Genomic DNA, 15669 nt, shown 5'->3' on the forward strand with positions numbered 1-15669 from the left:
TCTAACCAAATCACTATGGTGAAAATATTCTGTGCCCCTATATGGACCCAGAGTCTGATACAGGTTGCCCCTCGCCTTTTGTCCCACCTGCCTTTCCCAGCATACATTGACATCCCCAAACCTTCCATGAGTCTTTTCATTCACTCGTTAGAGTCTGGAGTGATTAGACGGTGTGGTTGCCTCTGTGCTATTGACTGGCAGCCAGTAACTTATTCTCCAGTTCCATGTTGGCTTTCTATTGAGATTTTAAGAATTAAAACTTGTATTGTTTCAAGCATGAAGAAACACTTTGGAAACAAGGACTTTAGAGACAAAACTACAAAATGTCATGACAACTAAGGTTGGTCTACTTTACATACCACCTTGGCTGTGCCTGAGTTAAGTGTTTAGTTAGGGCCTTACCTCCACGGAAGTCAGATGACAGAGAAGGGCAAGCAGCCTGAGAAGAAAGTCACTCCGAGTGACCGGGAGCCTGGCAGATTGGGTCCAACTCTACAGTACATCTGAGGAGGTATGAGGGTTAATTTTATATGTCCACTCAGCTAGGCCACTGTACCCAGCTTTTTGTCAAGCACCAGTCTATGTGTTACTGTGAAGGTACATGTATTTTAGATGAGATTAACATTAGAGGTTGAGTAAATGAGATTACCCTCCATTATGGGGTGGGCCTCATCCAATCAGTTGAAGGCCTTAAGGGAAAACACTGAGGCCCCCCTAGGAAGATGGAATTCTGCCTCCACACTGCCTTTGGACTTGACACTGCAACATCAACCGTTCCTTAAATTTCCAGCCTGCCTTCCAGATTTCAGTCTTACCAGCCCCAACAATTATGTGTGACAATCCCTTAAAACCTATCCTTCTCTCTGACACACACACCCTCCCCCACCTGCGTACACACATACATGCACATTCTGTTCCATTTATCTGGAGAACCGTAATTCCAGAGGAGACCCTCCTCCAGGTCCAGTTCTCCTCCATCACTCACATCTGGCATGCCAGTGTGTTGCTGTGCTTCAAAAGTTTCATTTCAGAGAGAAGATTCTTCTATTCTCCCATCCTCAAAGAGTCTTAGTTGGGATTTATGTCTGTCTTCCTTGCTGAGCTGCTTATAGCTCCACAGCTCATTCAAGTGCATGATGTGTGTCGCCTTTTGACTTAATTCTGGCCAGGCATGGTGGCTCACGCCTGTAATCCCAGCACTTTGGGAGGCCAAGTGGTGGATCACCTGAGGTCAGGAGTTCGAGACCAGCCTGACCAATAAGATGAAACCCCATCTCTACTAAAAATACAAAAATTAGCCAGGCATGGTGGCATGCACCTGTAATCCCAGCTACTCGGGAGACTGAGGCAGGAGAATCGCTTGAACCCCGGAGGTGGAAGTCGCCGTGAGCCGAGATCATGCCATTGCACTCCGGCTTGGGCAATAAGAGTGAAACTCTGCCTCAAAAAACAAACAAACAAACAAAAAACAATTCTGAGGAATGTGGGAGGCCAGAACTGTGTATAGAAACTGCCTTTCTTTCTGCCTTCTTTTCGGAACAAAGAATTTTTCCTATCAAATGGCAGTTCTCCCTACCCCCAACCCCAAAGAGAGAGGTAGCAAGGGAAGAAGGTGGGGGAGGCTCCACTTTACAGCCTCTCTCTGACCTCACTTTTCCAGCTTCTGCCAGTTCTCCCGGAATAAACTGGTAAATAAAGTCATCTGATCCTCTGAACCCCACCCATGAGCAGCAGGCCACAGCCGCAGCTGCCTTAGGCATTTCAGAAAAACACATCAGAGTCACTACTGGCCTCTCTCAAGGGTCAGGTTACTGTCACTCTACTGAAAACACAATTTCCAAGCCAATCAAGAAGAGCTTATTATAAGCACACGTTTCCTGCTTTTGGGATTCAGGAGCTGCAAGGAAGCTGCTTTCAAAGTGAAAGAAGGATTTCAGGAAGCTGCAGACGGCTGGGAAAGGATAGAATATAAACATCTTACCTAAAGTACAGCAGCAAGAGGGGAAGCCCTTGTTCCTGTAGATAGACACAAGGGGCAAACTTAGCAAGCCGACCACCATCCACTGCAGCTGGGCCCTTTATTGATCATCTCACTCAGAATGTGGTTGGTAGAGGAAGGCATTAAAGCGTGGGATAGTACTGGCCTTTACTGAACTCCTTTTTTTCCTGGAAATCCTTTAGCTCAGCACGAGGAGAAGAGTGGAGGCCCCATATTCTCAATTCCAGAACAAGTCCAGGCAAAAACTCTTCGTTCCAGTCATTCATTTCTTCATTTGTCATTTATATTGTCAAATATTTAAGGAGTACCTACCATATGCCAGATGGTGCATAAGGACTGAGGACACAGCAGTGACTCAGAAAGCCTGGAACTCCCAAGTCATCAAGTCCCTTATCTTCCTGAATGGAATGTGGGCCATACCCTGGCAGGGTGCAGCCCTGACTTACTGGGCTTTAGAATTGGCAGTATTAACCAGTCACCATGCTGCCAACAAAGAATGGATATGCAGGTCTTAGGAATGCAAATAGGTGGAAATGTAGAGCCACGTGACCTTTGTGTCAGAAAGGACTGTCAAGATTATCTCTCAACTTCTCCATTTTCTGATTCCCAGCCCTGTATTCCTTCTGTTATACTCATGAACATGACACGACTGGCTCATAAGCAATAACATATCCACTTTGAATAATTTTTCTAGCTCTATATCAGCACTGATTTAAACTATTTTTACCAACTGCATTACTTTTTGATTCACTAAATGGAAATTCTGTAACTGTAGACTGGTGAAGGGTGGTTAAACGTTCCTATAAACATTCAAAGCTAAGGATTAAACACATGTTCTTGATAACATTAGTGCTCTGACCTTATTAAAATAAATGTAGATGTCATAGGAAGAGAAGAGATAAGGAGGAAACGGATAAAGAAGTTGAGCTTTCTAAAAAAGCCAAGATCTTGCCACAGTGACTCAGGATGATTGCAAATAAAGCAAGATTGGAATTTTAAAATGCTGTCTCCTTGCCTTCTCATAACCACTCTGCCAAAGATTTTCGATCTTTCTGAAAACTGATGACTAATAATAACAGCCATCCATTCTCCAGATCTTGGCAACCAAGCTTCAGAATGCAAAAACAAGAAATTATGCAAAGTGCCCAAAGTGGCATCAAAATTATAAATGAAAGGCACATTATACTTTCTATTTTTACATTTTGGCTCTTAAGAGAATAAAGGACCTTAGGAAAGTATAATATATTTCATATATATAAAATAAATAAAAATATAATAAAATATAAGTATATTTTCCTGTATATATTATAAAAATATACAGGAGGCACCCAGAAAAGTCATCTTGAAGTTGCTATTTAGCTAGAATTTATTTTATTGTGTATTTAAAGATATCCAAGAAGAAAATTCTGTGGCTTTCTGGATAAATTACTCCAATATTTAGTAACTTCCTTAACATTCACCGAATGTTTCTCTAATATATCTGGTTTTATGATCAGAAGTGGTACTATGCTATATTTTCACAATTCAGCATCACAATGCAATAATTATCAATGGGCAATACAAGCCTCTGAAATAGTGAGTTGGTGGTGCAGGTGAAATGGGAAGGACAAAAAAACAAAACAAAGCAAAAAACATAGTCCTTTGTAACTAGGCCAAGGTATGGAACCTTCTTTGGCAGGAGCAGGTAGCAGAGCTCTTCTCTTGCCTTGAGGTATTGTGAGTTACTGCACATCCTCCTGTCCAGAAACCTTTCATGTTCTGTCTTATTAGTTTCAAGTATATTTTTTAATGTCTGAGGAGTTTTATCTCTGTTGAACAGAAAAGGCCGGCCAGTCAAATGTCCTCTATTTCTCTAATGTAGCCTTTGCTTCTCAGGCTTCACCAACCAAAAAAAGTCAAGGGCCCAGGTTACTCTCCAAGGCCCACCTAGTCTTTCTGGAACCCCAGCTCCATAGCTGCCCATGCTAAGGCCCCGCCCCAGAATTCTTCCTCTTCTCAGTAGTAGACATCTGTTGTTTCTGCCTGCCTAGCATCCATCTCCCTATTTAGCTGATAAAGGAACCCCAATTTCCCTTAGGAACACTCCCCTCCCCACCCACTCTGTGTAGTCATGAGGGGACTATTGACCAAGGGCCCTGCCCTCCGCTAGCTAGAAATAGACTCACAATCCAAGCTAGGTCAACAGTCCATCTCTCCAGGGAATCTAAACTTTGATAGTGTAGCCCCAGGAAAGAAAATTGAGGTGATTCACTCTTGAGAGATTTATCTTCCTATATTCCAAAGCTGCTCTGGTTCCTGTACTTTTGGAGGCTTGGTTGTTTAGCTTTTTCTTTAATTTTGTGAGCTATCCCATATCCTTCCAACAACAATATATCCCTAAAATTTTTCTTTAAAATGGTTAGAGTTGGTTTCTGTGGCTTGCCACAGAAGAGTCTGGACTGACATATTCCTCAAAGCCTTAGGGACAATTATCCTAAGATAGAACAAAGTATGACCAGCCACAGAATCAGAACACCATGGAAAGACAGCCTTGTTGTCCCCTGGCTGGGCAATTCACCTCCTCCAGTTTCTCAAAGGCCTGGAGCCCCTGGCAGGATAGTGCTGCTGACTCACATTCACATTCAGTCCACTCCAGACCAATGCTTCTGGACGGCTCTGACTCTCTCGGGTCTCTTGTGACAACAACAATCTCTCTCTACACCACAGCTTGTCCCAGCTCATTTTGCCTCAAGTAGGATGCCATCTAGGAATCACCATATTTTCTACCTGGTCAGGAATGGCTGACAGTATAGGCCTTTTAGATTAATGTTTATTTTAGCAATTTAGGCCAAGCCTCCAGGAGCTTAGCTGAAAATCAGTTCCAACTGGAGTTGCATGTGAAATGAGAGTAAGATTCTAAAGACAGAACTAAGGCAAACCCACATAGGACTGAAGGACTGAAACCACCCTATGCAATGGAATGCTCTATGGCAGTGAAAAAAATGAGGAGGCTTTCTGTGAGCTGGAACTGAAAGATTTCCAAGATACATTATCTTTTTAAAATTTTTTATTGTGGAAAATTCCAAACATGTACAAAAGAAAAGAACCCAAAATAGCACAATGAAGCCCCATAGACACACCTCCCAGCTTCAACTGCCATTAACTCATGGCCAATCTTTTTCCATCTATACCCTTACCCACATCCAACCCTTCTCTTCAGATTATTTTGAAGCAAACCTCTAACATCATCTATATGTAATATATATGGTGTGTTTTGATATATATGATGCAAATATATATATATATATTTTTTTTTCTTTTTTTTTTTTTGAGAGAGAGAGAGAGAGGGTCTCATTCTGTTGCCTAGGCTGGAGGGCAGTGATGCAGTTATGACTCACTGCAGCCTTGGCCACCTGGACTCAACTGATCCTCCCAACTCAGCCTCCCAAGTAGTTGGGACCACAGGCACAGGCCACCATGCTTGGCTAATTTTTGTATTTTTTGTAGAGACAGTGTTTTGTCATGTTTCCAAGGCTCTTCTCAAATTCCTGATCTCAAGCAATATGCCCACCTTGGCCTCCCAAAGTACTGGGATTACAGGCATAAGCCACAACACCTGGCCCCTCAGCCATATTATTTTACTCACAACAATTTCAATATACATATCTCTTAAACACAATCATAATACTATTATCACACTTGAAAATTAATTACAATTCCTTGGTATCATTAATATTGAGTTCAAATTTCCATGATTTCATTTGTTTGACTCAAATTCCAACTAAGGTGCTGTGTCCAGGGTCCCCAAGATCACCCCTAGGTTCAGGTGGTCATTAAAAGCACTCACAGGACCTATACTCATGACTATGATTTATTACAAGGAAAGGATACAAAACAAAATCAACAAAGAGAAAAGGTGCATGGGATAAAGCCCAGAGTAAGCCAGACTTAAGCTTCCAAGAGTCCTCTCCCAGAGGAGTCACAGCAGATTCACTTAATTCCTTTCGCATCAAATCATGACAAGCGTGTGAAGTATTGTCTACCAGGGAATCTCGTTAGTGATTTAGTGTCCAGAAGGAAAGCAGGTATTCACCATAAACCATATTGCACAACGGTTTAGGCACAATGAGCCACTCTTACCATGTAGGGGTTGGTAGGAAACTTCATGAACTCCAAGTTTCCATATGCCAGCCAATGGCTAACCTTACAAGGGGACCTTTCCAAGAATAGCAGTCTCAGGCCTGCTGTGTCAACTTTTTTCTTCACAGGTGCATACACTGCAACAGGTTAGTATCTCTTAAATCTCTTTTAATCTATGGGATTCTTCTCCGTTGCTTTTTTCCTCCTTGTAATTATTTGTTTCTCATAGCCTGGATTTTGTTTACGCATTTTTGTAGAGTCATTTAAAATATTCCTCTGTTCTCTATCTTTCCCGTGAACTGGTAGTTGTATCTACAGATGTAATCCAACATGGGTTCTCTGTTTTTCCTTTTTGGGGGGTAGTAAGATGACTTCATAAGTGGTGTTTTGTACTTCAAGAGGTCTATTGCATCATGCTGCCTCTCTGTTGTGATGCCACTGGCTCAGCCCTTTGTCCATTAATTCATGAGGGTCCAGAGCAGTGATATTCTGTCATTCCTTCTTCATTAGCTGGAGTATTTCTATAAAGAGAAACTCACCACATAATACTTGATGACTCAGTGCTATAGTTTGTATAGAAATGCTTGATTCACCCTCTTATTTTCCAGTTTTGAAACTAATGATGTCCTCTAGACCCCTCCAAAGATGACATATTTTTGAATATCATTACGAAATTAAGGACTTAGACGTATTTGATGAGTGCCAGACGCAGTGGCTCACGCCTGTAATCCCAGCACTTTGGGAGGCCCATGCCAGTGGATCTCTTGAGCTCAGGAGTTCAAGACCAACCTGGGCAACATGGTGAAACCTCGTCTCTACAAAAAATACAAAAATTAGCCAAGCATGGTGGCATGCACCTATAGTCCTATCTACTCAGGAGGCTGAGGCACGAGTATCGCTTGAACTGAACCCAGGAGGTAGAGGCTGCAGTGAACAAAGATCACCCCATTGCACTCCAGCCTGGGCAACAGAGTGAGACTCTGTCTCAAAACAAACAAACAAAAAATTAAAAACTAAACATAATTGATGGTTTTCAATCTGTCGGTGTCCATGTTATGCTGTTGCTGCCCATGATGAGCCTCTACAGTTTGAAACCTGAAATCTTTACATATGATTCTACTGGTCTTTGAGAGCTTTCTTCCTTTCTTAGGACACAAGTTATTCCTGAATCATCTTGTGTATTTCCTGTCCAAATCTGGAATAAGCAGTTTCTCCAAGAATTCATGGTTCCTTTAAGTGAAAACTGGTATTTAATGTTTGCAATCTGGGTGCTAAGATGCCTAAATATTCTTACATTAAAAAAAAAAGGTGCAAAAATATGTTAATATTTGTGCAAAGAGGCGGAAAAAATAAAAAATATTTTCATTAGCTGGACTTGTATAAAGAAGTTCTGGGGGCTGGGCATGGTGGCTCATGCCTGTAATCCAAGCACTTTGGGAGGCCAAGGCAGGTGGATGACTTAAGGTCATGAGTTCAAGACCAGCTGGGCCCAACATGGTGACATCCTGTCTCTACTAAAAATACAAAAATTAGCTGGTTGTGGTGGCACACACTTGTAGTCCCAGCTACTCGAGAGGCTGAAACAGGAGAATCGCTGGAACCCGGGAGGCGGAGGTCGCAGTGAGCCAAGATCACACCACTGCATTCCAGTCTGGGCAACAGACTGAGATGCCATCTCCACACCCGCCTCCCCCAAAAAAGAAGTTCTGGGAGATGTCACAAGACTCTAATAAAAGTAGTATCTATATGGAGGTAGGAGGAAGGAGTAAGGAGTAATAAATGGATTTAAAAATCACCTTTGAAAAATCCCTCAAATACCACAAAAACAGTATAGAGATATATAAGCTCTTAATAAGTCAAACATGGTCAGTGTTGAAACAGATTGCTGTTTCCTCAGATGAACACCAGATGAAGTTACAGGCTTAAGTTTGGGGGTCATTTTGAGTGACAAATATGTATCTTTAAACACTAGAATCACACTCAGCACAGTATGAAGTCACACTAGGAACAGTGAGTTAGAACCCAAGACCAGCTGCAGAGATTCCCAACTCTAGCTGCATATCAGAATTACCTGGGAAGCCTTTACAATCCTGGTGCTCAGGCCATACCTCTAACTAACTGATTATATCAGAATTTCTGGCAGTGGGTTCTAGGCACCTGCATTTTTTTTAAAAGCCCACCTGTTCATCCCAGTGCAGTCAAGGCTGAATCCCACCACACTAAAGGTAAAATTGATGTTAATTCTTCCTTCTCAAGCTTATCAGAGGCAACCCTGAGTGGAATGTTAAGTAGAATAACCTGTACATTAATAAAGATATATGAAACCTGCATTATTTACATACTTATTTCTTTTTTAAAAAAATCTATTTTATTTACTTACTTTTTTGCTTTTTTTTTTTTTTTTTTTTTTTGAGACAGAGTCTTGCTCTGTCATCCAGCCTGAGTGCAGTGACACGATATCAGCTCCCTGCAACCTCCGCCTCTCGGGTTCAAATGATTCTCCTGCCTCACCCTCCCGAGTAGCTGGGATCACAGATGTGTGCCACCACTCCTGGCTAATTTTTTTGTTTTGTTTTGTTTTGGTTTTGTGTGAGACGGAGTCTCGCTCTGTCGCCCAGGCTAGAGTGCAGTGGCGCGATCTCGGCTCACTGCAAGCTCCGCCTCCCAGGTTCACGCCGTTCTCCTGCCTCAGCCTCCTGAGTAGCTGGGACTACAGGCGCCCGCCACTACACCCGGCTATTTTTTTATTTTTTTATTTTTTGTGTTTTTAGTAGAGACGGGTTTTCACCATGTTAGCCAGGATGGTCTTGATCTCCTGACCTCGTGATCCGCCCGCCTCAGCCTCCCAAAGTGCAGGGATTACAGGCATGAGCCACTATGCCTGGCCTATTTACTTGCTTTTTGAGACAGAGTCTCACTCTGTCATTCAGGCTGGAGTGCAGTAGTGCAATCTCAGCTCATTGCCACCTCCACTTCCTGGGCTCAAGTGCTCCTCCCACCTCAGCCTCCTGAGCAGCTGGAACTACAGGTGCACACCACTATGCCCAGCTAATTTTTTGTATTATTCATAGAGATGGAGTTTTGCCATTTTGCCCAGGCTGGTCTTGAACTCCTGGACTCAAGTGATCCATCCGCCTAAGCCTCCCAAGGTGCTGGGACTACAGGCATGAGCCACTTGCCCATTAATGGGTTATTTCTCTTAGATCTCATTTCTCCACCCTTCCTACTTTTGCTTTCCCCTCATCCACCCTTCCTCTCTGCCAAACATATCTAGTTGAATTTGTGTAAGTTCAGCACTTGTGTGATGCTCTGTCCCCCCTCTATCCATCTGTCTTCTGAAGCATTCATGCCTTCGTAGCCTTCCTGCCTCCTAGTCTTGAGGTCTAGTTCCAGTCCTAATCCCTGCCAACCCTCTTTACATTTCATTTCAGAGAAATATACCTCTTACCTAAGTAGACCTGCCTGAAGACCTGCCTTGACCTACAGCATTCCTGAGATGACTGTGCCAATCAAGTCCCTTTGGAGCCCTGGTTTTCTCATATTCATGGTGTTGTGTATTCAGGGCTTATTAAGGCATGTAAGTTAACTGAAGAGAAGAAGCTTTCTTTGTGTTCTCTGAGAATAGGTCTTATGGGCTTGGTTGTTGACCAAATTGGGTGTCAAAGTCAGAAAACTTAAAGGAGATGAAAAGATCAAAGCTCCTGCCCGAGGCCCCCTTTAGGCCCTTAGGTACCCAATTTTGAAAGACATAGCACCTGCCCTAAGGAAATCACAGCCTAAGAAGAAGGCGGGTATTTAAGCAGGTGAATAAAATACCTTATGGTAAGTGCTCTGCTAGTGGTGAGCATGCATTTGACAGAAACTAAGAGAAGAGAACAAAGCTACCATGGAAAGGTGGGGAGAGGGTCAAGGAAGACTTCTTGTAGGAGGTGCCACAAATACTGTGTTTTTGTTTTTTTATTTATTTGAGATGGAGTCTCGCTCTGTCACCCAGGCTGGAGTGATCTCGGCTCACTGCAACCTCTGCCTCCCGGGTAAAAGTGATTCTTGTGCCTCAGCCTCCCAAGTAGCTGGGGCTACAGGCATGTGCCACCACGCCTGGCTAATTTTTGTATTTTTAGCAGAGATGGGGTTTCACCATGTTGGTTAGGCTGGTCTCGAACTCCTAACCTGAAATGATCCTCCCACCTCGGCCTCCCAAAGTGCTGGAATTACAGGCGTGAGCTACCTCGCCCAGCCCATTTTTAACTTCAAAATACACAGGTAATGTATGTTCATTGTAGAAAATTAGAGTGAATTAAAAAGAGACACTGAAGATGAACATAAACACATTTTTAAAATGTTCTAAAGGCCAGGCATGGTGGCTCACATGTGTAATCCCAGCACTTTGGGAGGTGGAGGCAGGAGGATCGCTTGAGCTCAGGAGTCTGAGACCAACCTGGGCAACACAGTAAGACCCCATCTCTGTTTTTTTTAATGTTCTGACTTGTGCCAAGTTGGAGGGAGTTATGAGACTAAACATGTAATCGCTCCCTTGTACACGATCCTCTTCTGGAACATCACGCTTGGTAATGAGTGCCTAAAGATGCTGCCAGAGCAGTGTGCTGTATTAATAATTCCCCAGACTTGGAAGAGACCAAGATGTACTTTAGTAGGTGAATAGATAAACTATGGTATATCCGAATAATGGAATATTACCCACCATTAAGAGGAAATGAGCCAAGCACAGTGGATCACACCTGTAATCCTAGGACTTTAGGAGGCCAAGGCAAGCACATTGTTTGAGCCCAGGAGTTTGAGACCAGCCGAGGAACAAGGCAAAACCTCATCTCTAATAAAAATACAAAAAATTCGCCAGGAATGGTGGCACATGCCTGAAGTCCCAGCTACTCAGGAGGCTGAGGTGGGAGAATCACCTGAGCCCAGGAAGTCCAGGCTTCATTGGGCTATGATTGCACCACTGTGCTCTAGCCTGGGCAACAGGAGTGAGATCCTGTCTCGGAAAAAAAAAAAAAAATAGGGAATTACCTATCAAGCCATGAAGAGACATGGAGCAAACTTTAATGTATACTATTAAGTGAAAGAACCCAGTCTGAAAAGGCAACATAGTATATAATTCCAACTGTAGGGCATGCTGGGAAAGACAAAGCCATGGAGATACTAAAAAGATCAGTAGATCCCAGGGATTAGGGGAAAGGGAGGGATGAATAGGAGAGTGAAACTATTCTGTATGATAGATACTATAATGGTGGATACATGTCATTATACATTTGTCCAGACCCATAAAATGTATAACACCAAGGGTGAACTCATGTAAACTATGGGCTTTGGATAATAATTATGTGTCAATGTAGGTTCACAATTACAACAAATATACCACTCTGGTGTGGGATGTTGATAGTGGAGGTGGCTGGAGAAAAGAAGTCTGTGGAAAATCTTTGCACTTTCAACTCTATTTTACTATAAACCTAAAACTGCTCTAAAAATAAAGTCTATTTAAAAAATTTTGAAGAGTCATTTAGAACATCGACTTTGGGCCAGGTGCAGTGGCTCACGCCTGTATTCCCAGCACTTTGGGAGGCCGAGGTGGGAAAATCAGCTTGAGTCCAGGAGTTGAAGACCAGCCTGGGCAACATAGCAAGACCTCGTCTCTACTAAAGATAAAAAAAAATTAGCCGAGCATGGTGGTGCACACCTGTAGTCCCAGCTACTCAAGAGGCCGAGGCGGGAGGATGGCTTGAGCCCAGGAATTCAAGGCTGCAGAGAACTATGACTGGGCCACTGCACTGCAGTCTAGGAGACAGAGTGAGACTTTGTTACCTAAAAAGAAAAAAAACACACACACAAAACTTTGACAGATATTATTATGATTGTATCAGCTTTCTTTTTCTTTTCTTTCTTTCTTTTTTTTTTTTTTTTTTTTTTTTGAGACAGGGTCTCCCTCTGTCGCCCAGGCTGGAATGCAGTGGTGTGGTCTCAGCTCACTGCAACCTCCACCTCCTGGATTCAAGCCATTCTCCTGCCTCACCCTCCCGAGTAGCTGGGATTACAGGTGTGTGCCACAATGCTCGGGTAATTTTTGTATTTTTGGTAAAGATGGAGTTTCACCATGTTGGCCAGGCTGGTCTTGAACTCCTGACCTCAGGTGATCCACCCACCTCAGCCTCCCAAAGTGCTGGGATTACAGGCATGAGCCACCATGTCTGGCTTGCATCAGCTTTCTTTCTGCTGTTGTTTACATGTACATCTTTTTGCAAATACACCTTACCATTAAGATATGTCTTGTCTTTTATCCAGTCTGACAAGTTTTGACTTTTAAGAGGAGTACTTACTCCATGTATGTTTAATGTAATTACTGATACATTAGGGTTTTAAATCTACATATGGCTGGGTGCAATGGCTCACATCTGTAATCCCAAAACTTTGGGAGGCCATGGCAGGTGGATTGCTTGAGCCCAGGAGTTCGAGAACAGCCTGGGCAACATGGTGAAACCACGTCTCTAGTAAAAATACAAAAATTAGCTGGGCATGTTGATGCATGCCTGTATTACAGCTACTTGGGGCGGGGGGTGCTGAGGCAGGAAGATCACCTGAGCATTGGAAGGTTGAGGCTACAGTGAACCGTGATCATGCCACTACACTCCAGCCTGGGTGACACAGCGAGACCCTATCTCAAACAACAACAACAGCAAAACTACAGCTAACTATTCTTTTTATCTTATCCCACCTGCTCTTTTGTCCTTTTTTTTCTCCTTTCTTGCGTGCTTTGGTAAAATTACATTTTTTTATTATTCCATTGTTCCACTCTACTAGCTTGGTAGTTATACAATCTTTATAATTTTTTTCTTTAATTTTATTTATTAAAAATATAGAGACAGGGGTCTCACTATGTGGTTCAGGCTGGTCTTCAACTTGGGGACTCAAGTGATCCTCCCACATCCACCTCCCAAAGTGCTGGGATTACAGGAGTGAGCCACCGTATCCAGTCAATCTTTATAATTCTTTAAGTGATTACCCTATAATTACAACATGCATTCCTATTCCTGACTGGTTACAGTATAATATAAATTAGTACTTTACTTTGCCAGACAACACAAAGATCTTCGCTACTTTAACTACTGCCACCTTTTGTGTTGTAATTATATATATATATTTCTTTTTTTTTTTTTTTGAGATACAGTCTCACTCTGTCCCCCAGGCTGAAGTGCAATGGCGAGATCTCAGCTCACTGCAACCTCCACTTCCCAAGTTCAAGCGATCCTCTCACCTCAGTCTCCCAAAGTAGCTAGGACTACAACCGCACGCCACCACGCCCGGCTAATTTTTGTATTTTTAGTACAGATAGGGATTTGCCACGTTGGCCAAACTGATCTCGATCTCCAGTGATCGAGTGAACCACTCACTTTGGTGTCCCAAAGTGCTGGGATTACAGGCATGTAGTTATATATTTTAAGATTACATACATTCAATATTATGCATATTTAAAATTCCCAAAGACATTAGTACTCTACAAAACAATAAGTTTTCCTTATATTTACTCCTAAATTTTTTTAAATTTAACTTTTATTTTAGGTTCAGGGGTACATGTGCAGGTTTGTTCTATAGCTAAACCTGTGTTTAGGAATCACCACACTGTCTTCCACATGGTTGAACTAATTTACACTCCCACCAACAGTATATAAGCGTTCCTTTTCTCCCCAACCTCACCAGCATCTGTTATTTTTTGATTTTTTAATAGTAGCCAAGCCGACTGGTGTGAGATAGTATCTCATTGTGGCTTTGATTTGCATTTATCTAATGATCAGTGATGTTGAGCTTTTTTTCATATGCTTGTTGGCCACATGTATGTCCTTTCTAAAATAGTGTCTGTTCATGTCCTTTGCCCACTTTGTAATGGGGTTGTTTGTATTTTTCTTATAAATTTGCTTAAGTTCCTTATAGATGCCGGATATTTGACCAGATGCATAGTTAGCAAAAGTTTTCTCCCATTCTATAGGTTGTCTGTTTACTCTGTTGATAGCTTCCTTTGCTGTACAGAAGCTCTTTAGTTTAATTAGATCCAATTTGTCGATTTCTGCTTTTGTTGCAATTGCTGTTGGTGTCTTCCTCATGAAATCTTTGCCTGTTCCTATGTATGGAATGGGTTTTCTATTTATTTCTGGGTTCTCTATTCTGTTCCATTTGTCTCTGTGTCTGTTTTTGTACCAGTACCATGCTATTTTGGTTACTGTAGTATAGTTTGAAGTCACGTATTGTGATGCCTCCAGCTTTGTTCCTTTTGCTTAGGATTGCTTTGGTTATTTGGGCTATTTTTTGGTTCAATATGAATTTTTAAATAGTTTTTTTCTAGTTCTGCGAAAAATGATAGGAACAGCATTGAATCTATATATTGTTTTGGGCAGTATGGCCATTTAAACAATATTGGTTCTTCCTATCCATGAGCATGGAATGTTTTTCCAATTGTTTGTGTCATCTCTGATTTCTTTGAGCAAGGTTTTGTAGCTCTCCTTGTAGAGCTCTTTCACCTTCCCAGTTAGCTGTATTCTTATGTATTTTATTTTTGTGGTGGGAATTGTGAATGGGATTGCATTCCTGATTTGACTCTTGGCTTGACTGTTGTTAGTGTACAGAAATGTTAGTGATTTTCGTACATTGATTTTGTGTTCTGAGACTTTGCTAAAGTTGTTCATCAGCTTAAGAATGTTTTGGGCCGGGCACAGTGGCTCATGCCTGTAATCCCAGCACTTCGGGAGGCCAAGGCGGGCAGATCACGAGGTCAGGAGATTGAGACCATCCTGGCTAACATGGTAAAACTCCATCTCTACTAAAAACACAAAAAATTATCCGGGCATGTTGGTGGGCACCTGTAGCCCCAGCCACTCGGGAGGCTGGGGCAGGAGAATGGTGTGAACCTGGGAGGCGGAGCTTGCAGTGAGCCGAGATTGTGCCACTGCACTCCAGCCTGGGCAACAGAGTGAGACTCTGTCTATTAAAAAAAAAAAGGTTTTGAGTTGAGACTATATGGTTTTCTAGATGTAGAATCATGTCATCTGCAAACAGGGATAGTTTGACTTCCTCTTTTCCTATCTGGATGCCCTTTATTTCTTTCTCTTGCCTGATTGTCCTGGCCAGAACTTCCAATACTATGTTGAATAGGAGTGGTGGGAGAGGGCATCCTTGTCTTGTGCCAGTTTTCGAGGGGAATGCTTCAGCTTTTGCCCATTCAGTATCATGTTGTCTGTGGGTTTGTCACAGATGGCTCTTATTATTTTGAGGTACGTTCCCTCAATACCTAGTTTATTGAGATTTTTTAATATGAAGGATGATTGAATTTTATCAAAAGCCTTTACAGCATCTATTGAGATAATCATGTGGTTTTTGTCTTTAGTTCTGTTTATGTGATAAATCACATTTACTGATTTGCATATGTTGAACTAACCTTGCATCCCAGGAATAAAGCCTACTTGATCATGGTGGATAAGCTTTTTGATGTGCTGCTGGATTCAGTTTGCCGGTATTTTGTTGAGAATTTTTGCATTGATGTTCATCAA

Source organism: Gorilla gorilla, chromosome 12 (assembly GCF_029281585.2).
Source record: "Gorilla gorilla gorilla isolate KB3781 chromosome 12, NHGRI_mGorGor1-v2.1_pri, whole genome shotgun sequence".
NCBI classification, from domain to species: Eukaryota; Metazoa; Chordata; class Mammalia; order Primates; family Hominidae; genus Gorilla; species Gorilla gorilla.